Here is a 24921-nt window from a genome sequence, read left to right on the forward strand (position 1 = left end):
ACATAAACTCATGTGCCAGCATCGAGAGCTTCATATTTATTAATTTTTTTCAATTCTCATGATTCATTTATTTTTCTTTTATATATATTAAGACTTAACATGCTTAAAGAGTAAATACTTCTGGACATATTTTAAAGTGAAGAAATGGAGGGGCAAAGTTATTAAGCACTTGTGCAGACTGCATGGAGGTGGATTGTGGACTCATGTTGTGGTGTAAAGACCATGTTTATGAGTAACACACTACGCTGTCACCCATGTTTATTAAATTTCCCTAGTCTTCCTCTTGAATGATAGACACTAATAATTTGTAGATAATTTGTGAAGATTCACAATATAATGTTTACCACTTGCCATCATACTTTGCAAAGTATTGGTACTATATAAGTTCCTATAAATTCTTGAAGAATAACTTTTATTACACAATGATGATATTATAGTCATTATAAAGCCAGTGTTAACACATTGCTAGGCACTTGAAAGATATATTAAACAATACAATGACTACATGCATTCTTGTGTCAAATCTGTAATGGACTATTCATTGAAATTTTGTATATAGATGCAAGAACTCATAAATCACAAAGATGAAAATAGTTACATATCTATCTTAGAGACACAGTTTGGCTTCATATTAATTTCTGATGTAAAAAAATGTTTGTATTAATCATTTCTTAAATATTAACTTAAAACATAACACAAAAGAAAATGCTAATAAGAAACACATATTTTTGTCAACATATACATTGACAGTTTGTAACTACAGTGCCTTTCCTAGCTTGAGAGAAGATTTCCTGAAATGTTTTGGTTGACTGGATTATGTGTAGGAGCAAACATTGTACAGAACTCCACTAAATAAATTATTGATCTCACTTAAAGTGTTGGGCTGTATTACGACATAAAATAGTAATAGATTCTGTAATTAATCTAGCTTTTCCTAATATTGTACCTCAAGAAAAAAAAATTAGTAACTTTATTTTGTCATAAATTATCAATAAATGCTGTAACTAACACAAAAATACTATTTTTAGAAGAAATATCCAATAAGCCACCTATATTTTTCTTTATAAATCATTACTCCATCCAGATTTGTGATTTTTGTGCTCTGCCTGTTTCATAAATGAATTCTGGCATTCGTTTATGGCAAGTCCTGAAGTTTTTCCAACCACTTTTTTTTTTCTAAATACGGTTTGGAAATCTCTTCATTAATGTTTCCAGTTGCTAAGCAACACCCCCTTTTTCCTTGTTGCCATGGTGATCCTTGCATCAGAGAAGCCAGGAAGCCATCTGTTTAAACCAACACCCCTCCGTTCTTTAATGTTTGGTTGCTCTATCCAGCCAGAGATGAGATGGAGCAGGTTAAATATGACTTGAGGTCTAGTAGAAATGAGGGTAAAATTCCAAAATGATATTTGTTCTTTGTTTCTTTGAAAAATAATCACTTCTTAGTAGAACAGAAAACTACTCTGCTGCCAAAATGCTATATTCATGATACATTGGAAGTACAATCAAAATGATAAAAAATAAAATAAATAAAAAGTAAACAAAACCAACCAAAATAGCTTCAGGTATTTTAAAACATTGGTTTTATTTCCTTTAATTTACTGTGGTCTTTACTGCCTGTAAATGTACATCCTAACATTATATTTTAAAATAACTTTTGAAAGTAACTAGAAGAGTCATCTTGCTAAATCCTATGGTATCTTTGGAAGAGAAACGAATAAGTTGGCTCTAGGACAATTCTGAGTAAAAATTGGAATCTGGCTTTGGTTTTGTTTTCCCAAAGCAGCACTAATATTATATTATTTTTTTGAACTCCTAGTGGTTCCAGAATGTGCCTTGGGATGTGGCTTCATTGAGATTAAAAATTTCACCAAGTATCCTTTATATATTCACAAATATTCATAAAGAGACTGTTATTCTCTATAATATCAGCTTAAAGTCTGATAAGCTAAATAGAGAAAGAAACCTTTCACTTATTTGAGGTGTTAATAGGTTTGGAGTTTACTACAGCATTTTTCGGCACAGTAAGTGTGAGTAATGCACTTCATTTATAATATTACCACCATAACACTACTGCCATAATTATAATGCCATTGATTTTCAGGATTATGTTCTTGCCTATTATTTCAATTCCATCATTATTTAGCAGACTGTTAAAAGTTCTGGTGATTTGCTTTTAAGTATCTCTCATTTGATCACTTGCCAAAAGGTGTCTGATTTTCCACTGACTGACTTTTGGGCCTACACCTGAAAATATCCTTCTTCCTTTTAAAAATAATTCAAGGTCTTTCAGAAACAAGCCCTTCCTAATCATTGATGCCTAACTAGATCGTATGTACGTGTTTCTGTGTGTGCAAGAGTAATAATAGCTACTTTAACTTGAGCACAAGTTAAACTGTGTGACATTACTCTAACAGAGTTCACTTTTGCTGCCCTATTTATCATAAAATAACAAAATGAAGTCAGCATCATAATATTTTGTTTTATCACACATAAATATATTTTAACTCAGTATGTATTTGTCAAGGAAAAAACAAGGTATATATTTTAATGAAATTAGACAACACACAAAATCTGTTATCATTTTGTTAATATGTTAAGACTTTGTTTAGATTTTTAGTAATGCTCTCCTTTACCAATACCCATAATTAAATTTCTTTAAGCACTATAGTATATAAGATAAAATAAAATGTAATCCACAGTCAGTTTATTTTTAATTAAAATATTTTTAAAATTTTGATTCATTTTCAATGTTTAATAAATATTTCAGATTAAATTGGTGGTCTTTTAATTATATATCATTTACATAATTCTTCACAGAACACAAACTTTCCAATATTTCAAAGATAATGGTTGTCTAACCTTTAAACATATTTTATTCAACACAGACTTTTCTGTTTACAGAAGCAAAGTTGCAATATATACCTTTTTCAACTTCAGAAATTGTGTTTCATTTGGTGTCCTGGAACTGTTTTGTGACAAATTTATTGTGTGGTTTGTTGACTCTTTATTTGTACTTTAATACCTAAGCCTTTGAATCTTCAATATACAGTTTTTGAGAACTCAGCATAAATGAAAAATATTGATTTATTAGTAAGTTGTTATTTTATATCCAAAGAGAATGTGTAACTAAACTTGTTATTACCTTCATTCTTCAAAACAATATCTTAATAAATAATATGACACATAGTGTTTCTCATTCTGAGAAGAAACGTTTGATATTTCATGTACACTTATGAAACAGCCACCAGAATAAAAATAATAAGATTATCAGTTAACTCCGTTAGTTCCCCAAACTTCCTCCTGCTCTTTCCTGGCACACTTGCCCTTTTCTCCAGGTAACCATTGACTTGCTTTCTGTCATTATATATTGGTTTGTATTTGCTCTGAAGTTTATCCCTTTATCTGTTGATGAATATTTGAGTTTTTGCAGGTTGTGCTATTTCAAATAATGTTTTATGCACACTTGTTTAAAGCATCTGCATTCTGTGCTTTCATGTTTTGGGGGATAAATAGCTAAAAGTGGAATAATTGTATTATGGGATATGTGCATGTTTATCTTCTGAAGAACATGCCAAACCATTTTCTAAAGTGGTTGTACAGATTCATCAATGACAGATATGGTCAGTTTTTTTCATTGTAATCATTCTAACAAGTGTGGAATAGTATTTTGTTTTAGTTTTCATGACGATACACATGTTTTTATGTGCTCATTTCCTATCTATGCATTTTCTTTGGTAATTATCTTTTCAAGTACTTTGTCCATTTTTATTTGGCTACTTATTTTCTGACTGTTAAGTTTTGAGAGTTCTTTATAAATTTGCAAACATTTTCCTCAAGTCTGTATCTTTGTTTTATTATTAACATCAGAAGATTTTTATGTTGATGAAGTCCAGTTGTCAACTGTATCTTTCTGAATCACCCTTTCGGTGTCATGTCTAAGAAATTATTTCCAGTGTAGTTCTATAGAAGTTTTACAATTATAGTCTATGAGTTATGAGTTATGAGTTTTGAGTATATGACAAAGATACTTAAGATTAGAGCAAACTTGGTATTTACATATAAATTCTACAGTCATCTTGTCAATTTCTACAAATAAAACCACTAGGATTTTGACTTAATTTTATTGATTTCATAGGTCAATAAGGGTCAAACTGACATCTCAACACTCTTGCAGGTTCTTACCTTTTAACATCGTACAAGTCCTCTTTAGGTTTTCTTAGCAATATTTTATAGTATCCAGTGAAAGAAAAGGTCTTCTACATTTTTATCAGCTCTATCCCTAAGAATTGTGTTATATGTATGTTAAGACAATTATAAATGGTTTTATTTCTAAGTTTTAATTCTTAAATATTTGTTTCTAATAAATATAAATACAATTAATCTGTGCATATTGATCTTATTTTCTGCAACCTTGCAAAAGTCATGTATTATTTATAGCAAATTTGGGGGTTTTTTTTTTACATATATGATCATGACTTCTAGGAAAAAAAATAGTTTGTCCTTTCTCATTGGTTTGCCATTTCTTTCTATTTTCTTCTTTACCTGATTGCACTAAGTATAAAGTCCAGTACGTTGTTAATAAGGATGCTAGAAACAAATATTCTTGTTTTGTTCCTGATATGAAGGAAAAAAAATTAAGTATATAACTGTTAAATGTTAGGTAAATTATAGTGAAGATATTATCTATCAGATTAAGAAAATTTCCTTCTGTTTTCATTTTGCTTAGAGTATAAGAAATGAATGTTGGATTTTTGTCTATTTATTTCTTAAAATAATTATATATATATTTTCTTTTAAGAATGCTTTAACATGGTGAAATACATTGATTGATTCTTAAAAGTTAAACAAATTTGTATTTATTAAATAAACTTCACTTGATGATGATGTATTTGGCATGTTGTTCACATGTTCCTGTGTGAAACTGACTTGCTAACTTTTTTTTAGAATTTTTGTATACATGTTCATGAGGAATATTAGCTCAGGAGGGGTATTTCTTTCCAAGTAATGTCTTTGACTAGTTTTGCTATGAAGACACGGGTATGTTCATAGAATGTGTTGGAAAGTAAAACCTCTTCAAGTTTCTCCAGAGAACTTTTGCAAAATTACTATTTCCTCCTTAAATATTTGATAAAATACAGTGTAAAGTCATTTAAGCCAAGGGATTTTTTTTTGTGACAAGATGCTTAAATAGAAATTTCATTTATTTAGTAGAGATATATGACTATTCATATTATCTGTTTGATTTTGAATTAAGTTTTACATCTTCCAAAAATCTAAGTTTTGACATGTATTTAATACTTATAAAAACTCTAATGATGTGACCCTTCTCATTCCTGAACTAGGAGATATATATATATAAACTAGGAGCTATATATATATGATATATAGTTTTGTTTTGTAAATTGATGAGTGTGACTAGTGGCCAATTAGTATTATTGATCTAAAAGTACTAGCTTTTATTTTATTAATTTTAAAATTATTTTTCTGTTTTCTATTTCATGACTTTTGCTCTTATCTATATTGGTATGTTGTTTTCTTCTTTCTGTGGACTCAATTTATTTACTTTTTTAGATTTTTAAGTTGGAAGGTGACATAATTAACTTGAGGTTTTTGTGTGTGCATGTTTGTGTGTAAGTTTATTTTATTAATGGATGTATTTTTAATGTTCAGTTTTATTGATACATAATAATTGCAAATATTTAACTACAAGTGATAATTTGATACATACTTACAGTATCTAATAATCAAATCAGAGTAACTGTGATATCTATTACCTCAAAAATTCATTGTTTCTTTGTGTTAGAAACATTTGAAATCCTCAAGAGATTTTTTAATGTACAAAAAATTAGTAATTATTACTATGTTATTATTAATACTGTGCTATTGAACACTATAAATTATTTATTTTATCGAACTATATTTTTGAACCAACCTCTTTTCATCCTTTTCTCCTTCATCCTCCCAATATCTGTTAAACACCATTTTATTTTACCCTGTACTTCCACAAGAACAGCTTTTTTAACTCCCACAAATAAGTGAGAACATGTGACATTATCTTTCTGTAGCTTATTTCACTTAATGTAACGAATAGAAGCATCTCAGCTTTTCATTTCTTTCTAAATACTGATTTAGTGGCATCCCACAAATTATATGTTTTCATTTTCATTCTGTTTAAAGTATAGATAATTTAATTTGTCTTTTGAGTTCTTCTTTGACTTATTACTAAAAGTATTCTATTTGTTTCCAAATATTTTGGGCTCTTCCTGCTTTCTGTAATTGATGTTTAATTTAATTTTATTGTGATTAGAAAACACACTGTATCTCACTAATTGTTTTATGCTTATTGAAACCTATTTTATTGGTAGAGTATGGTTTACCTTTGTAAATAGTCCATGTTCGGTTTAAAGAGTGTATATTATACCATTTGGGATTTGTGTGTTTATAAATGTCGATTAGGACAGATTGATAGACTGTTCACATACTGTGCTACTGAATACTATAAATTATAAGCCACTCTCAAGCGCTGTTTTAGTGGTGTCTTGCAAATTTTGATATTTTGTGCTTTTATTTTTGTTCCATTAAAAAATGTTCTTCTCTTTTTATTTTTCTTCATTGGTTGGTGTATATTATTCACTATCCACAAGTTGAGACATTTTGAGATGTTCCTGTATTGATTTGTAAATTAATTTTAACAGTCTTATGAATCATATCTCATATTACATAAAACCCATTCAATTCACTGAGTTATTCATACTTTATGGTTTAGAACATGATGTATCTTGATAAATGTTCAGTGAGCCCTTTAAAAAAAAATGGGTGTTCTGCTGTTGTTGGCTGGAGTGTTTTATCAATATGAATCATTAGGTCATGTTACTTGATGTAGCTTTTCAAGTCTACTATGATCTTGCTTATTTTCTGATTCTAGAAATTACTGGGAGATGTTGAACTCCCTAAAAATGATTTTTGATTTGCCTATTTGTCTTTTCAGTTTTTTATTTCATACATTTGGAAACTCTATCACTAAGTGTTAGCACATTTTGAATGTCTACATAGCAACTAATATTCAACATTTAGTCTGTGGCTATTTATTTCTCACAACTGGACAAGATCACAAATACTCGGATCCCCATGAATTTTGTGATTTGCAAATGAGGTAAATGGGAGCAGGTACTATTCCTAGACCTGCCTGAGTCCTCCTATACCATTCCTTCGATTACTTTCAGATGCTTATTTACTCAGGTCATTTCTGTGCTGATCAGAACTCTGCTGAATACCCTCTGCAGATCCATGAGTTCTCTTGTATACGTCTCTTTGTGTTATCTAGGCTGGAGTGCAGTGAATATTCACAGGTGTGATCATAGCCCATTGAGGCCTTGAACTCCTTGCTTCAAGCATTCCCCCAGCCTCAAGCCATTGTACAGGGGCTATCTCATTTGCTTCTCATCTCTCAGAAATGTCCTTCTTTGCCTGTGGCCCAGTACCTTGCAAAGTATTCTTTCAGATATACTCTCTTCTGTTTGAGTTGATTGGTTTGTTTTAGGCAGGCAGTACTATTCAGTCAATGTTACTCATTTGCTAAAAGCCTCTTTATTTATGTTTAATCTTTAAATTATCTTTTTAAACTCTTATTTATCTTATTGCTCTTCTGTTACATCTAGTTAATCTCAATTGCTAAAATAATTTGCCCTTATATCTAATTCTTTCTGAAGTTCTGTCACCTCATTCTGGGTTTTTCTAATTCTGATTTATGTTGCACTTTTATGTCTTTGGTTATTCCCTTCTTTTATCATATCTTATGTTGAAGGGGTTTGTTACGTTTTAAGTAATTTTTGTATGCACATCCTTCAGGCATATTTTATTGCTTGCAAGAAGGTAATTCTCCTTCTTATCACCTCCTCCCTGTTTTGTTTCTTATAGAACTTTTCTATGGGATTTTACATTGATACATCTATGCTCCTCATTTCTATTTGAAATTAGTTTTTTTAAACTCTTACAATGAAGCAAGGTTCAGGATATTTTTTTAATATCATACAACTTCCTTCTTATATTTATTTTGTATAGTTTGCAAAAATCCTATTGCTTTTATCTTTAAATTTTTCTGGGGCTGTCGCATAACCTGATTTTGGTCTGTACTTATTTTTTTTTTTCTTTAATTTAATTATTGTAGCAATGATGGTGTCTAATTTTAAGGCAATGATATAAAAGTCAGGTGTTTAATATCTTCCAGAATATCCCAGGTTATGAGAAAAGGACTCAGGACATTAAATTATTAGAATGAAATGGATGATTTCAACAAACCATGAATAGAGAAAAGAGCCCTCAAGTGTCAATTTGTAGAATTCTTCAGATTCTCAGTCCTTCCTACTGTGACCTTTACTTTACCATTTCATTGGGGAAGACAAAACCCTCCCTTTGTTATGACTTTTAGTGAATATCTGTTGACTATATTGGGGCTTTCATTTCCTCAAGTTCACCAGTTTCTATACTGCCTCCTTTTTTTTTTACACAGATGTGGATACCATTTGTATCTTGTGTATTGACATCTGCATTTTGGGGCGTGGATATAATTTCTTAGCTATTTTTTTCAAAGAGTTTTCTGTTTCTTTGCTCTGATCGTTGTTTTTAATGTGAGTATTCAAAGTGTTTGAAAGTATATATATATTTCTCTCTGCTGTCAATGTTATCTTTTTCCAAATCTTTTCTAATCACTTTTAGTTTCTGGCTTTACCTTTATCATAGAATTCTCTACTCTAAAGATCTATCTGGAAAACAACTGAAAAAAATTATATTGCTAATTCTCATGTCTTTTTAGATAAATTCTAAAATAATCATGGACAATATCATTTGACTTAAAACACAGGATTCATTGTCTTAATTCTTTAGTCTGCAGTGACCATCTACTTTAAAATCTCAGACTAATTTATGGCCTGTTCTGAATTGGTGGGAAGTGCTTCAGAGTATAATTAAAGAAAGTTAATAAATGTAGAATAGAATATTGAGACAGGGAAACTTAATCTATTATTTTATTCCATATCATCTCATAACACTAAAAAGTGTGTTGGCCTCAGTCTTTTCCAGGACACCTGCAAAATTGCTCTCAGATTTTTGTGTTTTCTTCCAATTCACATTGAGCAAAAACTTCAGTCGAATGCTTTCTTGGATATCTGGAAGTTATACTAACCCTCACAAACCTTTTTTTTATCACTCTTTGTGCCTTATGTCATTTTGCCGATACAATCTGAGTTTAGCTACTGTAACAATGAATGTCTCAATTTTAAGATAACGAAATAAAAGTCCTGTGATTCTAGTCCTTAAGTAGACCCCAATTTATGAGAGGAGGATTCAGGACATTAAATTGTTCGAATATAATGAATGATGTTAACAAGAGATGGAAGCACAAACTGTCACGAAAACAGAGAAGCCATACACAAACTAATTCCATATAATGCAAATATCTGAAGGAATAACTATAAAAATATGATGGAGAATTCATTTTATATATTTACATATTCTATATGTTGATACTTAAGAAGGTAGTACTAAGATCTATGTTATGTTTTAGAACATTAGTTATATAATGAGAAATTTTATCAGTGCAGTTCACAAGTTTATAACAATATAATTTAATTATGTTGTTTGATTGTTATTTAATTATATATTACTTAATTTAAAGTCATTTTTCTGTAGAATTTTTGAAAATTTGATTTTAGAAAATATGACATTGAACTAAAATGATTTTATTCCCTGAAGATTTACTTGTTGGGAGCCAACATCTATAGCTACATGGCTGAGGCTTGTAAAGGCCCATCTGGAAGATCGCCTCTGACATAGGATATCAGTTATACCTATAATATTGGCGTGTGATTAGTGACCAGTGTGCATACATGGCAGTAAAACTTATAAGTAAATCTCAATACACCTGATGGAAAGTGCATAGCAGAATTATTTCTCTCTGTCTTTCTAAGTTTTACTTCTTTCTAGATATTTTTTAACTTCTATTTCCTGGCAGACTGGGTAGTCAGCTCTTGTTCCCGAAAGTTGTTTCCCCTAGGGCTAAGATTAGAAACTAAATTACCATGATAGTTTTGTTGCCCTGCCCCTAGCCAGGCAGAACGTTTTCTTTTGTTTCGTTAATTACCGAAACTCTGTCTGCTTCAGCCCATGGCTGCCATCTTGGCAACCCTGCATTTCTTTGTTCAAGAGTGTGACAGCTACTATTTGATTTTTAGAGTAGACTTGTTAGGATAAAATATATACATATACACTCATAGCTGCGTAAATCTATGCTTGCTGTTTTGTTTCCTTTTGCTACATTATTCAAGTGTAATAGTTACTATATGATTTATAAAAGAATCAACGATAAGGTATTAGCTTAATAGGATATAGCATAGTATTAAAGTCTAATAACTAGATCATATAAAAATTAAAGTTTAGACATATGAAACATATGAATTATAGTAAAGTTTTGTAGTTTAAGAATAAGTTTTAACTGAGTTATAAGGCATTAAATCGTAATAGGATAATAGTATAACTGACAGTTAAGTCATTTAACTAAACTTATAGATTATAGTATAGTGTTAAGTTGATAATATTAATTGTTAAAAATATTGGGAATCAGTGAACTTGGATTGAACCTAGAGTTAACTCAGGAAAGTTTTTTGTATTAATCAGGGTATAGAGCAAAAAGTATAATATGAATGATTCATTGAACATTATGGAAAACACTTTGAACGATTTGTATTGAAATTGTGCACCTGTGACCTTAACGTAAGCACGGCAGGCATCATGGAATTCGAATTGTCTGCTTGGAAATTGCAGATCTTGTGGTGGTCTTGTGATGCATAGTTTGTAAAGCACGGAACTTGTACGCCCCCAGTAAGTGATTATCACACTGCTGGAGGGTATAGAAAATGGTATATAAGTTGGAAAAGGTTTGAATAAAATCGGCTTCAGTCCTGATCAGACTGTTCTCAGAAGAACTGCCTCTGAGTAGTCTCTTCTCGCTGTCCAGATTCTCTGGTGCGGGTCCTAACCCACCCTTGGTCAGTGCTGGTCACTGACATTTACTGATAAAGTTAATCTAACTAAAATGATTTTAACCAAATTGCTAATAATAATTATTATCTTCTTTTTCCTTAAGTTTTCACAAAACTAGAACACTAAAATAATATGTAAAGATATAGAATACACCCAAATCCCCTTATTCTATCCATTTATTTTGGAGAAAAAAGTAGCTTTAATGTCATTTTATTAAAATTTATTTATGTGCTTAAGTGCAGGAAGAATGTTTTAATAGAAAGTAAAAGCAACCAAACCAAATGAATAATCAAACACAACCATGAGGAGAACTAGTATAGCCTCACCTAGAATTCATGTATTCATTCATTTTACAATCATTTACCGAGTTTTTGCCTTGTGAGAACCACTATATATGAGAGAGATATCCCTTGCCATTATTATTATTATTATTATTATTATTATTATTATTATTTTGATTTGGAGTTTCACTCTGTCACCCAGACTGGAGTGCAGTAGCCGCTCCCGGCCACTGCAGCCTCGATCTGCTGGGCTTCGGCGATCCTTCCGCCTCAGGCTTCCGAGTAGCCGGAATTACAGGCGCGCGCTACCACGCCCAGCTGATTTTTTGATGTATTGTAGAGATGAGATCTCATCTGCCCAGGTGGATCTCGAACCTGCGGGCTCAGGCAATTCACTCACCTCAGCCTCCCAAGGCGCAGGATTACAGGCTGAGCCACCGAGCCCGGCCATCCCTTGTCATTATTAAAATGCCTGAACCTGAAGACATAAAGGATGACCTAAGTAATTATTTGAGTGTGAGAAAAAATTATAAAGTACGATGAGAAAATTTATGAATAATCTTGAATGGGAGAACAGGATTAACTCTTCTAAGGAAAATGCATTTCAGTAGAACAGTTATGTGGAGATGAAAAAAAAAGTGACATTCTTGTCAATTGATCTACATAAGAGAAAGCCCTAGACAGGGAGACAAGAGATTAAAGGAAAGGAAAAGGCCAGCATGAACGAATCATTTTGGGACTACAAAGGGGAAACAGAGACCTCTGCTACATTAGGGATATTAAGAAGCAGGAAAATAATACTTTGAACTTTATCCAAAGAATAATGTGAAGCTGTTGTTGACTGTTAAGAATGACAAAATTTGCATCTTAAGAGCAGATTCATATGACCCAGCAATTCCCCTACTGGGAATATACTTGGAGGTACTCAAATCATTCTTCAAAACAAAGATACCTGCACACGTATGTTTGTTAAAGCTCTATTCACAATACCAAAAACCTGGAAACAAGCATGTTGCCCATTGAAATTGGACTGAATAAAAGAAGTGTGGTACATATAGACGCTGGAATATTATGCAGCCTAAAAGAAGGACAAACATATGGACTTTTCAGTAACTTGGATGGATTTAGATTCTATCATACTCAGTGCTCTTATCACAGAAACAAAGAACAGAGTACCATATGTTTTCACTCATAAGCGGACCTTGAACAATTATTAAACTACTATAAGAAAAGGATCGGCAGTAGTGGGAAACTGTGGGGGGTGGAATTGGCAGTTGAGGAAAACTGCTAGGGAAAGAAGGGGCATATCTCATCAACAAGGGTGCCTGTATAATCAATGTTTGTATACATAACCCTGAATTGTACCCCACATCTTTATAATAAAAAAATTAAAATTCTTAAAAAAAAGTGCAGATCAGTGGAACTTCTGCCCCCTGTTACATTCTGAATAATGCCTTATCAGACAGACCTTCTTATTGACTGCAGCTATAAATTCCAAACATAATATAATATGCTCCCTGAAGGCATTGAATAGTAAATGAACAGATTCTAGCTGAAAGTAGGTGCATCAAGGAGATGAGCTGTATGAGTTGATTTGCAGTTTTTGTTGATTTTATCCCAAATAAGCTACTCATAAGATAATCATGATTATTGAATAAGATAATATAGATAAATGTGCCCAGCATAGATATTCAATTTTTGTTACTTATTAAGGTTATTAGGATAAAGCTTCTTAGCATTATTTATTATTATTATTTTGAATCAGAGTTTCACTCTGTTACCCAGGCTGAAGTGTGGTGGCACAATCACAGCTACATTCTCAATCTGCTGGGCTCAGGGGGCCCTTCCATTTCAGCCTCTCAAGTAGCTGGAACTATGGGCACGGCCACCATGCCAGGCTAAGTTTTTTATTTATTGTAGGGACAATGTCTTGCCTAGTAGTTCAAGGTGATTTCGTGCTCCTGGGCTCAGGCAATCCTCTTGCCTCTGTCTGGGTTTCAGGAGCGAGCCACCGTACCATGCAAGATAAAGTTTTTTAACCAAACCAAATAATTTCGTTTTTTAAAAAATATGGGTTCAACCTTCAATATTCATTCCAGATTATTCATTTTGGTGATTATTTATAACATCAAAAGTCATATCAGGCATTATGATATTTGTTATATGTACACACACACACATACACATACATATCACTGCTATTTTTCTCAATACTTCTTAAATTTATTTTTATTTTAATTATTTTGCAGATGAAACACTAAGTCTCAGAAAAGAAAGTTGTTCAGTGTGACTTAGTGACAGTCATGCAGCAGTGGTATGGTTTAAACACACATTTTCATGCTCCAAAGCACATGTTCTTTCAATGCTCATTAATGAAAAATATCTCATTTCGAAATACATTGCATTCTGACAGAGATCTGCTCATAAGATTCACATGTAGTTCAGCAAACAATTCAATTTAATTTTTCTAGTGGCCTTTTTATTACATTTTAATTAATTATAGATGTATGGGGTACAAGTAAGAATTAACTATACAAGTAGGTTGCAAGCAGGTGAAGTTTGGGACTCCAACTGTTCTTTACTCCCCCTGGTATAAGACAAAGTATCCTTTATGTAGTAATGTGCCCCCTCCTCCTCCCTACCCTGACAGTGCCAAATGACTGCAAATCCCTCCCTTGTGCTAATGTGATTAATATTCACGTCCCACTTATGAGTGGGAACATGCGGTATTCTGTTCTTTTTTACTGTGATAGATCACTACGTATGATAGTTTCCAGCTCCATCCAATTTACTGGGAAGTTCATGATTTTGTTCTTCTTTATGGCTGTGTAACACTCCACCATGTATATGTACCACATTTCTTTATCTAGTCTACTTGGTTCCATGTTTTTGCTATTATGAGTAGTGTGGCAATAAACATTCTTATGCAGTTGTCTTTTCTGTGCAATGTTTATGTTCCTCCTCTAGTGGCTTTTAGATCGATAAAACAAACAAGGAAACAAAACACTGGGATGAATTATATGAAGAAACAGTTTTCTAGGAAACTCAAATCATAATATGAGAAAGATTCTTGGAGATAAGCTGTGACAAGAGCCTCAAGTATAAGTGAAAATATGGAATATTCAGGATTTAGAAATTAGCTTCATCTACTTCTAGAAAATAGATGTCCTGACTCATAATCTGATTTTTATTCCATAATTTTAACTAGCTAAGGATTGCTCTGATATTCACCCTGCTGTTACTTTCTTAAATGTATCATAATTAGTATTTCAATAAGATTTATATTTTAGCAAGTATTGTGTTTGTGATACTTAGTGGTACCAGAGACCACTATTCATTTGTTAATACTATATTCAGAAAATACATGGATTTCTATGGATAGTTGTCTTCTGTCTTGGTTCTTGGCTAGGCAAGGATAATTTAATGAACACAATAAATATCCTTAATACAATAAAATAAAAAACAAAATTGTAAACAAATTTAGGCTACATAATATAATTTATTCTTAATGTGTTGATGTGCCTCAGACAAGATTTCAAAGTATAACTATTTCATTTGCAAATATATTCAGTTTTGAATAATGTTAGATGATTACTGAATAATTACTCAGAGAGCATTATTATTCAAAAATTAATTATGCTACCTTTCCTTGCAAAAATAGACACATGCATGTTCAAAGCCCCAGGAGCTAAGAGCAAAAGATGAGCATTAGGCAGGAGCATCAGCCCACAAAAACTGTATTCCTCACATATCCTGGCAAGTGAAGGATAAATGAGAGAAACTAGAGGAAATAACTCAATATAACATCTGTCTGATCGACGTCTTCAAAGTAATGAATCATCTCTTTTGGGAAATTTACAGAACCATCTTTATGTGTATTTGGCATTACACTAACTCATCAGTTTTTAAACTCCAATTGAGATCGTGCTATATATTTTTAGAGCACATATTTATGCTAAAGTTAAAGACTTTTATTAATTGGTTATTTACAAGATTTTGTAACCATTGAGAAATTTGACAAGATCTAGTCTTGTTAAATCTTCAAATAATTAGCATCTTTTCTAGCTATAAAACTAGACACTTTTATCAAGCTATAGACTTAAGTAGTTTGGTTTCAAAATTAGCATGGGTTATCATTTAATTAATTCCAAGGTGATGTCTTTCAATTACTAGAACTGGAATTTGACCTAAACTTTTATATTTAACAACTTATTAAAAGCAACAGAAAAGTGCTCATTCAGACTTACTATCTTGACAAAAATATTTAGCTAAATAACTGATCTTAGTTTCAAAGGAATGCATGTGAATTAACATATTGGACAGATTTATACATTTTACAGGAGTGAAGAAATGCCTGAAAGTAAGTATGCATTTTGAAATATGCATTTTAATAAATAAAATTATCCCTTTCTTTTGTGCAATAAGGTTTTTATTTCTGTGGAGATTGAACAGAATGATTATGGGAAAGAAAACTGAAAATTGGGTGGTGATGATGAACTTCATCATTGAAATATCTCTCCTACTGTCAAGCTATAATGCATTAAGACGGTGTATGTCAATGGGAAAGCAGTAAGGAGAAACGGAAGAGGTCTATGGGAGGTCTATTCTTGTAAATTTGGAAAAAACTAAGTAGTGTATGGGACCTGGAGAACACCAAAAGCAATGAGGGAGATCTAACTCTTGAGGAAGGTGAAATAATTGACTCAGTGTTTTAAATGATGTTAACTAAAAAAGAGTCATTTGGCTAATTTTTTCTTTAATTCTAAAGAAATGCTAGCTTCGCTAAACAAATAGAGATTTTATAAACTAGATAGGGCAATGTGACAAATCTTCTAAAAATAATTAATCGTAAAAGATTATAAATGAAGATATGATGGCAATCTGGAGAAGCCTCATAAAGAATAAATTAATAGCATGGTTTCTTTGGAGGTACAGAGGTGGAAAGCAAAATGGACTTTGCATGGTGGCTTAAATGTGGAAATAATAGCAGCTACCATAAAGTTAGCTCTGACATATTTTCAGGAAGGATCAGTACTTCAGTCTCCAATGTGAATTTAATTTGTATTTTTTTAGATATTAATAAAACCGAGTATCCTTTCATGTGTTGAACGATTATTTACAAGCTATATTAACTCTTAAGCACCAAGTGGGTTAAATTATTCCATTGTAAATTACTGAACTTCTCACTCTTAGAAAAAAGAAACATTCGATAACAGCTTTTGTATACCCAAATTGATTACTATTATAATAAGATGTTAAGTATTTTTAAAGATTGCATTTTGAAATAATTCTAGCACAAGCGTGGTTGATAAATTTTACAACATTCTTTTTTTTTTACATCATTCTTTATTGATCAAATTCAGTGCTTAATCTTACAAATACATATGGGGAAAACAAAAATTATTTCTCTTAGGAATGCAGTATACAAATACTTGTTTTCACCATAATTTTCTTTTCTATATTTTATTAATTCTCATGATAAATTTCTTAAGCTCATTTTTAACTACATGAGGAATGGAAATAAAGTAATAAAGGAAGACAAAAAATTAAAGATGAATATGTAGAGGGAACAAAGGAAAAAAGAAAGGATACCTGGTCTATATGAAGACCTAGCAATAGTCACACATGGAGAAATTCAGTGAAATAAAAAAATACAATAAAGGCACTATTAAAAAGCAGTCATAAAAGAAGTGTGGGAGAGAAATGGGGGAAAATGTAAGGATGATATTGATCTGTTATTTATTTTCTCTTTTTGTCTTCTTTCATTCATTTGTCTCGTTTACTCTCTACATCTCTATTTTATAGCACACACCTTATTAAATAAAGGCTCTCCCCATAGCTTAGGGGATAAGGTTGTATCTATATTACTTTGAAATTTTATTCCATATGCTTCATATTCATAGGCCTTCAATCCATTCTCACATCAATCTTTAACAACTAGATCACATTAAATGCAAAAGAAACTAAAGTGTTTATTTTTAAAAATGATAAAGCTGAGTTTCATTGGTGTAAAAAGGCTTACTCAAATCCTCACATGTAGTTGCTATGCTGAAATTCAAATTTGGACAATGTTAATCTAAAGACAGTGATATAGCTTTTAGTGATAAATTGATGCAATGACTTCATTTCAACCAATAAGACTGTGGCAGAACGTTCTTTCATTCAACAAATAATTACCAATGACTAAAATTTGCAAAATGTGCTTTATACAGAGAATGCAAGAATTAACAGAGTCATTTTCTACACAATCACAGCCTATTCATGTAAACACATTCCCTCCCTTCTAAAAATAAAAAGAATCTAAGAAATATTTTATCAATGCTATGGTTTAGGTATTAAAGGGGTGCTGTAGCTATACATCAGAGAAAAATTAAGCAAAGTTTATGAAAATAGATCGGAAAAGGGTAAGTAGACAAAAAAGAAAACTAGAGAATATGAGACCAGTATTGAAAAGAAAAAAGAGTAGCAAACAGAGAAATCGTGTATTCTAGGTGAAATCAATAATCAGGTCATGTAAATAAGCTGATTTCAATGTAGGTCAGATTTGTGTTAGTAAAAAAGGGATAGGAAATGAAGATCTCTGTGAGAACATAGTAGTGGAGAGATTACTCATGTGGTGTTCTTAACTTATATTATAAGGTACATATATTATTTGAACAGTAATTAGGTAACACTAAATATCACGTTAATCATGAATATTTAGTTACAATAAAATAAATTTTTAAAAAGTGGAACTGAGGTTTTATCCTACACCACACAAAAAATTAACTGAAAATGGATAAAAAATTTTAAAATATTTTTTATTTATCTTCTAGAAGAAAATATAGTACAAAGTCTTCATAATATTGCTCTTGGAAATGATAATTTGAATGTGACGTAAGAAGCAAAATATAAACAAGTGGGACTACATCAGATTGAAAAACTTCTGTATATCAATGAAAATGATCAATCAAGTGAAGAGACAACCTACAGAATGGGAGAAAATATTTTCAAACCATACATCTGATAAAGGGCTAATGTCCAAATAAGTAAGAAACTTAAACAACTTAACAGCAGAAAACAACTCAAAAAATGTGCAAAGAATTTGAGTAGACATTTCTCCCTCGATGCATACAAATAGCCAATAGGTACATTAAAAAGTATTCAGTCATTGGGGAAATGCAAAGCAAAGCCACAATAAGAGATTATTTAGTACCTGTTAGGATGACAATTATAATAATAATAACAGCAACAAGGGTAGCAACAGAAAAATTGCAACTCTCTTGCATTATAGATGGGAACATAAAATTGTGCTATCACTATAAAATACAGTGCGAATATTTCTCAGAAAGTTAAATGAAGTTACCATATGTTTCACTTGGATCACGTAGTAGTTAAAAATCCCTTCAGAGTATTTATCCCAAATAATTGGAATCAGCATATCAAAGAGATATCTACTATGTTCACCGTAGCATTATTAGAAGCAACCTAAACATCTATTGAAAGGTAAATAATAATATGGTATGTGCATGCACTGGAATATTATTCACCCTTGATAAACAAAGAATTCCTGTCATATGGAAGAACTGTGAGGGCATTATGCTAAAAGAAATAAGACCATCACAAAAGGGAAAATACTGCATGATTCTTGTTATGTAAGATGTCTAGAATAGAATGCCAAAGGCTAGGGGAGCAGAATAGTCGAGTTGCAATTCAGTAGGTATAGAGTTTTATCATACAAGATAAAAAAGGTATAGAAATCTGCTGTTTAACAATCGGATTTAGCTACTAATCTTATACAGTACACTGAAAATGTATTGAGGACACATTTTGTGTTATATGTTAATTATGACAATAACTCAATGTTTATTTTATTTATTTATTTATTTTTGAGTTGGAGTCTCACTCGGTCGCCCAGACTGGAGTGCAGTGGCCACTCTCGGCCACTGCCGCCTCGCCTGCTGGGCTCCGGCGAAACTTCCACCTCAGCCTTCTGAGTAGCTGGAATTACAGGCATGCACTACCACGCCCGGCTGATTTTTTGATTTATTGTAGAGATGAGGTCTCGCTGCCCAGGCAGGTCTTGAACCCGCAGGCTCAAGCAATCCACTCATCTTAGCCTCCCAAAGGCGCGGGATTACAGGCTTAGCCACTGAGCCCGGCTAACTCAGTGTTTAAAAGTTAAAAAGAAGAATATCTTTGCCTGGCTGAAGAGCCCTGATGACCAAAACCTTTTAAAATTATTTTTTGTGAAGATGTATTTAATCACATAGGCTCTAACATCCCTTGTGCTTACTTTTCAAATCCTAACTGCCTCTTTGTCTTATCATATGATATCTAATATCTTCATAAATGTCTTCATATGACTAATTTGCTAAGTATTTTGCAGCTGAAAAGAGGAGCACAATGCCAAGGAACAGAATATTTTAAGACAAGACTATAACTCAGTTTATAGACTATACCTCAGCTTTGGGATTATGGCATGAGCCTGGTTGACCAGTTAGCACATTGTGAGTAATAAATCAAAGTTGGCTAGAAAATAATATCCAAATAGAGTGGACTTCCAAATACCCCAGAGATAAAAAGCTATTCAACATGTATCTTGTTATTGGCTGTAACAATGCTGGTGAACTTCAGTGGGGAATAAAAGTCTGAGAAACTTGGAACCTCTTGCATATTCTGTACAGGTTAAAGTAGACAATGGGATCATTTGTGAATGGGATTCCAACTTCTCACAATCAATCAGTCAATCAACCAAGGAAGCAAATTAAAACCAGGCCTAGCAAGGAGCTGAAACAGGAATGATAGAACCAGCTACAATTTTCTCTTGTTTAACAACACTTACTTTTTTTCCCCTCTCTCAGGTTATTTCATTGTTCTCACTGCCTGAAGATTGACTGCTTGTACTATATTAAAAAGAGAGAGACTATCTGGAGGGCATCACTGGAATCATAGCATTTAATATGGTATTTGGCACATACTGGCTGATCAATACAAACTTGTTTAATGACTTAATGTTTCTATACACAAATAATGAAAAATATCTACACTAGGTTTCTATGTGTCTTCTGACATTGGCTATTCATGAGACTGACTTTGACCTATTACAAATTAGTGTTACCTAATTACAAATTACTGGTAGAAAAATCACAAGCCCTGTAGGAATCCCTTTATCCAATGTCCACTCAATAACATGTTTCTGAGAGGAAAAATAACATAGTAATGTTTTCATGTCCTTAGAAATGATGCCCGGAGTCATTAGGGTAGTTGGTACTACTGAGGGGGGATACTGAGAAATCAGACAAGAGGATATTGGCAAAAGGTAAAGCTGAATCCAGATGGTGACACTGGAAGTGGAAGAGAAATGAAATATCTGTAATACAGTTTACAGCAATTAACATGAGAAATGTCATGTAACTTAAACATATGCCAATATATTAATGGTTTAGGAATATGATGTTGTAAGAGGTTTGATTTAGACATGAGGAAAAAAATCAATACTCATAAAGTTCAAATAGAAATTCTCTTATGGGTCAAAACTGCTGTTGTGACTTGAGTTCTTGCATGCCACTAGATAAGTAACCATTAATGTGAATTAAGACACTTAAATAAATGTCTCTGAAAAATGTAGCCTCTTCAATTACATATATACTTTAATTTCAGTAACACATTATATATTATTGATAGTTATATCTTTTAATATGTATTTAAAAATACATAATTAGCACATCAGACCTGTGATTTCACAGATATCATTACGTAGAATGAAATTGATGTGGATAACAATTTTATACTCAGATTACCTAAATAAAAATACTGAGTGAATAGTACAGGAGGGCACTTTGGAATTATCTATTTAAAAAAAAACATAGCCAGGCTCGGCGGCTCAGCCTGTAATCCCACGCCTTTGGGAGGCTGAGGTGAGTGGATTGCCTGAGCCTGCGGGTTCGAGACCTGCCTGGGCAGCAAGACCTCGTCTCTACAATAAATCAAAAAATCAGCCGGGCATGGTAGCATATGTCTGTAATTCCGGCTACTTGGAAGACTGAGGTGGAAGGATTGCCAGCGCCCAGCAGGTCGAGGCTGCGGTGGCCGGGAGCGGCCACTGCACTCCAGTCTGGGCGACAGAGTGAGATTCCAACTCAAGAAAACCCCCCAAAAACATATTACTATCCTATGAACCTGCACTTCCATTTCTATGAGCCACCCTAGGGAAACTTTCAAACATGCATACACGTACGTACCCACACACTTTTACATAGGATCCTACATATTATTCTGTAATCGCAAAATCTGAAAGCAGTCTTAATGTCCATCACAAGATAAGTCAGTAAGTAAAATGTGGTAGAATCATGATGGTAATCTATGCAACAATTACAGAGGATAGACTGATCTACATTTAATAACATGCACACATCTCAAAAACATTGCTAAGGATGCAAATTGCTGAACAATTACTCAATATATCATTTGCATTAAAAATACACCATATTTTCAATGAGTTCATATATGTAGGTAAAAATATTAAAACAAAGAGAGGGAGAAACAGGAGGGGGAGTGGCAGATGATTGAACGAAGCTACCTTTATCAGTAACAATCTAATTTCTCAAAAGGAGAATGAATACGTGCATCACTTAGTAATTAGAATTATCTTTTATTTTTATTTATTTTATTTTATTATTTTTCATTTTTTATAGAGATGAGGTCTCACTAGTTTGCCCAGGCTGGTCTCAAACTCCTGGGCTCAAGCAATTCTCCCGCCTCAGCCTCCGAAAGTGCTGGGATTATATTCATGAGCCACTTCACCCATCCATAACTGTCTTTTAAAAAGCAAAGCAATATACAGATTAGAATATGATAAAATGGATGATGTATGCAAATAAGTGAAGACTGAGCTCATCGCACCAGGTTTTGCTGCCTCCACAAGGTCCTTATAGCTAATGTGATTAGTTCACAAAAGGAACCTCACATGTGTTAGGCTGAGATATGCAGCCCAGGCAAACTCTCCCATATTTCCTCACAGTGCAGGTTAGGGCCCAGGGACCAGGTTATCATCCATAGTTAAAGCTCTAGGCTTCCTCAGGCCCTCCACTGACCAGTTAAGTCCCATCTGTTCTGAAAATTTCCTAGTAACCAGGGCATTCATCACTTCCCAGATGTGGAAAGTCCTTCTGTCCCTAACAGCTGGGATCAGAAGTTCTTCAGGGACTAGGCATGAGGTTTATATTCTGAGGAGTTGTAATCTTGTGGACTCTTAAGAATGGGTAAAGCCTCCAGTGAGGATCTTGAAATCTTTAAATCCTATGAGGTAGGTAATATTGTTAGCCGCATTTTACAGAAAGGAAGCTGAGGCACAGAAAGGTCAAAAGACTTGACCAAGGCCAAACAACTAGTAAATAATAAGAAGTGGTACTAGAACCCATACCTCTCTGCCCCTAGAGCTCATGATGTGTTCCTAATGCCTGACCAAATCCTACTATTTTGTCAAGATCCAGCTCAAATGTGACCTCCAGGTAACCTAGAGGTGATCATCCTCTTCTCAAATTCAAAGTACATGCCATTCAGCTAACTACAGTAATTCACGAGCCCGTTGAATCTCCTTACCAAGAGGGCAGAGTTCACATCTGATTCAACTCTTATACTCAGAGTCTGATGAATAGAGGGTGTTCAGCATGTGTTTGATGAGTACATGAATGAATGAATGAACGAATACATGAATGAATACATGAATGAGTAAATGAAGTCAGTTTCAGGTGACTGCATAAGATTTCTATGATATCCTGAGTACTTTTCCATCTTTAGGGTGCTGTCACCCTAAGCACTCTTGAAATCAAATTCTACATGTGATTAAAGTAGCCCAGCCCCTTCTAAAACAAGACTTCAATATATTTTATTATTTTGCAAACGCACCCACAAGCATATGTGTTTGGGCACAAATATACACTCATACATACCCGCCCACACACACACACAACAGGTAAGAGCCCAAGGAACCCATGATTATGAGTGATGAGGGGGAGGTCAGGGTAAGGGAAGAGTGTGATAAACAGAATGTCCTGTTCAGCTCAATACCACCTTCCAGAGGCCAGGATGCTCCCTGTCACTCAGGAATTTTTACTCCAGAACTAACCTCACCTCTGCTTTTCTTTATGCTTTATAGAAGTGTCTAACTCCTATGACAACAACAAAAAAGGCCAGGAGGTAGGGGAAAGTTGAGAGCCAAATATCCTGAGTTTGGGAGGGGACAGCATAGGGATCTAGTCAGGCAGAACTACAACGGCTCACTAGGGTTGGGATTGGCATCTGAGTACTTGGTGAGGTTGATGGTCAGAGCTTCACTGATCACACAGTCCCCATGCTCAGGATAGACTCCAATGAGGCTCTCAGCAATGATGTAGAACTCTTCCATGAGAGAGATGACAAGGGCCTGGAATTTGCAGGTTGACTGCTCCTTGATGCAATTTGCCACCTTACCAATGTTGGTGCTATTCAAGGCAGCAACAATTTCGTCCAGCATGAAGAAGGTGACTGACTTGTATCTGTGGACAGATAAGAGCAAGGCCAGAGTTGCCACTGTCTTCTCCCACCCAACAGAAAAATTGCCATAGGTCAGAAGCGTTTCCCAGGAGTTACATAGTTGTAGTTGACACCGTCCAAGCAGAGCTCCTCGGGGTTCTTAGGTCTTAGTGCCTGGGCACTGCTATTATGGGACAGGACCTTGTAAATCTCATCAGTGTTGGCGGCGACAGATTCAAAACAGTATTGAAATGGTTAAAGTGCTCCTTCTTCATCTGTTCATATACCTGCTTCAAACTCATCTGCCTCAAACTCCCCTGAGGTCTCCTGAAACTTGTCTCAGACACTTTTCAGCTTTTCCATGGCCTAACAGTAGAATGAAGTCTCCGAGAAGTGTTTGGAGATTGAGAATCAGTAGACTCACTTGGGCATCCAGTTGGATTTTGAAAAGAACTTATGGAAGGAGGACCAGGATAAAGTACATGTGTGGGAGCAGAGAGTGAAAAAGAATGGAAATGAGATAGAAAAGCTCAAGAAGGAGGAACAAAGATACATTAATATCACAGAGGAGACCGTGGCTAAGCTACAAGACCTAAAGGATCCGTACCTGGCCAAGACGTTGGAACCCTAACCCTAACCATGAGATGGAGAAGATTCATAAGAAACTGGGGGTGCCAATGAGGAAATGACTAATTTACAGAAGGAGATGACAACCATTGAGCCTGTGCTCGAGCAGAAGTGCAGTGAATGACACAGTTTGCTATAGACCTGCAGGATGCAAGACATCAAGTTGTCACTGTCAAAAGAAACCATGAATAATGTGAGTCAGGAAGAGGATAGCTCCCAGGGGGAGGATTCAGTGAATTGTTCCCAGAGAATGTTGAGTATGTATGCATGAGAGGTCCTCACTGAGGTCGACTACAGCAACCAGTGTGAGGATCTGAAGGATGCCCAGGCTGAGGAAGAGATCAAGAAAGAGATGAACACACTGTAGCAGAAGCTGAATGAGTGGCAGAGTGTGCTTCAGTGTATTGCTGCCCCCAATGCGAAGATCACGAAAAAGATGATATATTTTAAGACCTTTGGACATACATGAATTTCAGAC

At 33.7% G+C, this 24921-nt stretch overlaps 1 pseudogene; it reads right to left on the reverse strand.

Moving 5' to 3' along the window:
* Window positions 1-23571: 23571 nt before the first annotated feature.
* LOC103260299 lies at window positions 23572-24179 on the reverse strand (annotated as a pseudogene).
* Between the last annotated feature and the right edge of the window lie 742 nt (window positions 24180-24921).

The sequence above is a fragment of the Carlito syrichta genome, unplaced genomic scaffold (genome assembly GCF_000164805.1).
Source record: "Carlito syrichta isolate Samal-C Ts95f unplaced genomic scaffold, Tarsius_syrichta-2.0.1 Scaffold303165, whole genome shotgun sequence".
Taxonomy (NCBI): Eukaryota; Metazoa; Chordata; class Mammalia; order Primates; family Tarsiidae; genus Carlito; species Carlito syrichta.